This window comes from Pelecanus crispus, chromosome 17, assembly GCF_030463565.1.
Source record: "Pelecanus crispus isolate bPelCri1 chromosome 17, bPelCri1.pri, whole genome shotgun sequence".
In the NCBI taxonomy this organism is placed as follows: domain Eukaryota; kingdom Metazoa; phylum Chordata; class Aves; order Pelecaniformes; family Pelecanidae; genus Pelecanus; species Pelecanus crispus.
The window spans coordinates 3,147,514-3,150,494 of record NC_134659.1 but is presented as its reverse complement, the minus strand read 5'-3'; positions in this window follow the sequence as shown (position 1 = coordinate 3,150,494).

The following is a 2,981-nucleotide window of genomic DNA, read 5'->3' as shown; positions in this document are numbered from 1 at the left end:
GGAGAGGGCCGGGGGGACGGTGGTCCAAAGCCTTCAGGTTGTTTCTTCACACGCTCGGTTCGGTTGCTTTCCCAGCCCTCCATCCTCGCCGCAGCCGGCGGCGATTGCTCGGAGCGTGGCGTGTCGGAGCCGGGATCCGTCAGTCCTCTGGGAGGTTTGGGAAGGGTGGGATGGGGAATGAGGAGTTTTTGGAAGAAACTGGTGATTTATGGGGTGCTGGGTTTTTCTAGGGTTTGGGGGTTGTTTTTTAAATGTCATTCTGTTCTGAAAGTCCGTGGGAAGGAGGTCTTCTGCAGAGCTCTTCTGTCGGTGGGAAGGATTGAGCTGGACCAAACCCAGCTCCAGGAGAACTTTCTGCAGAGAGAGGAGAGGGGTTAGTTGGGGCTGGGTTTTCCCCTTCATCCTTGAAGACCAAGATGGCAAAAAGCTCAGTCCCGGGATGGAGCGAAAGCAAAGCACGTGGCAAAGGAGAAAGCGGGTCCAAGGCAAATGCAGCAGGACATGCACATCCCACCAGCCTCTCCCAACCCACCACAGCCTGGCCAGGGCACAACGGGGCTGTGACCTTGTCCCTGTGTCCCCACGGGGGCCTGGGCAGACAGGGAGGACCCAATGCCGGAGACAGCACCGGCACAAGCAAGATCCCCTCCGCCGGGTTCCCTTCATTTATTTATTTCCCCCTCCTTTGGCTTTAGTTGATCTGATCTCTTCAGGGACACCTGGACTTTCCAGCATCACGCCTCTGAGTTTTACAGCCTCTGCACCGTGTCATGTGTGCGTGTGCGTGTGTGTGTGTGCGGTTTTTTTTTAATTTAATTCAAGACTCTGTTTCCATTTGTGAATCAAAGCTGGTAGAGCGGGGGGAGGCAAGCAGCTGCCTTCCCAGCCTCCCCGGCCCTACACAAGAGCACAGCATGCTGTCTCGGATGTTTCTTAAATTATTTCATACATAAATATTTATGTAATATATCTATACACACATATATATAAATATATATATAAAAGTATATGCACAGTCAGATCCTCTCTGGTGCAAATGGGTGCCACTCCACCAACTTCGGAGGCCCTGAACCAGTTTGTCTCAGCTGAGAATTTGGCCCTTCACATTTTCTGTGGCCCTTCCCAGCCCAATGCGCAGGGCCAGTGCCGGGCACGGGGTGCTTGGGAGCATCGGGGGGTCCTGCAGAAGGGGCAGAAGCAGTTCCAGCGTGCGGAGGGGAAGGTGCATGTCCTCTCCCACCTCCTCCATGCTCCCGGGGCCAAGCCAATCCCGCCCTCAGCCCCACATTGGGCTCCCTGCATCCCCTCAGCACTTGAGCATCACTTCTCACACTGGCTCAACTCCCAGTGCATCCCAGCAGCTGGGGCTCGGAGCAGAAGCTCTGCATGGGGCAGTGGGTGCCCGCAGGAGCCCTGCGCTCTGCCAGAGGAACCGGCAACACAAGGGTGGGGGGCTGCAAGGAGGAGGGCTGGGGGGCATGGACTGGAGACCCCAGGTTGTCCCCTGGGGTGACAGCCAAGAGCCCTGAGTGGGAGCCCTGGCCCCAGGGCGCTGGGTCTGATGCATCAGCAAGGAGAGAAGTGATAGAGGAGACCAAGGGCAGAGAAGAGCCACGGCTTGTGGAGGGTGACCACAGTAAGAGGTGGCCCCACTGTCCTCGCAGATCCCTGGCAGCGGGGCCAGCAGGTACCAGATGCATCCCAGCCCGTCGGTTTGCACCGAAGTGAAACCCCGCACGCTGCAGGCGAGCCTAGCGTGGGGGGCAGCCGGGAGACAAGCCTTTCGGAAGCGCAGCAGCAGGCTGGGTTTCAGCTGCTTTGACCCGGCAAGATGGCAAATGGACGTGACCTGGCTGCTGAGCAGGCATGGGCGGGGAGAAGCAAGGCAGCGGGCGGCGGGGCTTTGAGGGGCTTGGTAATACCTCTGGCTGGCGATGGATTGCGGGCACATGGGTGGACCCCGCTCCCAGGAACCCCCTGTGCTTACTGGAAAGGGCATCCAGGAGGTGATGCGGGTTTAATATCGTAGGCAGGGCAGCCGAGCCCCAGCGCGCAGGAGCAGGGGCCAGGCCAGTACAGACTTTGTGGAGGCTCCCTGAAGCCCAGCCCGTTGCTGCAGGTGACACCCAGGGCACATCCTCTCTGGAGTGAAGGCTCCTATCTCCGTGAACTTCATTTGGGCAATGGGGGCTTGCCCGGAGCTGCACCGATTTTGGGGCACAGGGCTGGGGATCCTGCCACGTCCTCAGGTTCAGCAGAGCTACCAGCCCTGCCGCATCCCACCGAGGTGCGTGCATCGGCGCCAGGTCAGCTTTTATGCCGTTAAATACCCGTAAGAACAAAACAGCCAGTGATTAATTTTCAAATCCTGAGCTTCCTAAACCCACTTCCCTTCGCTACTTGGCCCTGCGAGCCCGGACCCTGAGAGCCGGGGCAGGGCGGAGGACGGGGAAAAGCAGGCAGGAGGGGGGAGGATGGGGAAAAGCCTTTTTCCTACCTGTCTCGGTGTCCCACGGGGCTATGGGACCACTCTCCCTAAATGCCGCACAGGGGCAAGGTGGGGTTCTGCACCCCAATTACCGCTTTAACCCCTTCCTGCCTGCAGCGCGGCACTGCCCCAGCTCCCCTGCCCGGGGGGGGGGCTGGAGCAGCGAGGAGGGGCTGGAGGGGATGCCCAGGGTGCGGAGGGCGAGGGCCGGTGTCCCTGGGCTTGCGGGAAAAGGGGGAATTTGTGCTGGAGACAGCGAGCACCTCGTCGCAGGAGGCTGCAGGCTTCCTTTGCGGCCGGAGGATGGGTGCAATAGAGTGTGCAAGCACGGAGAGGGTGCGTGGCACGGCTCAGCACCAGCAGTTGCTGTGTCCTCTGCAAAGTGGAGGAGGTGTTGGGGCAGGAGCACCACGCGTGCGCCCTGCCACCTCCCCTGGCTGCAGGGACCGCTGCCAAGCTGGGCACCCCCGGCAGCAGAGGCAGGGCTGCAGGC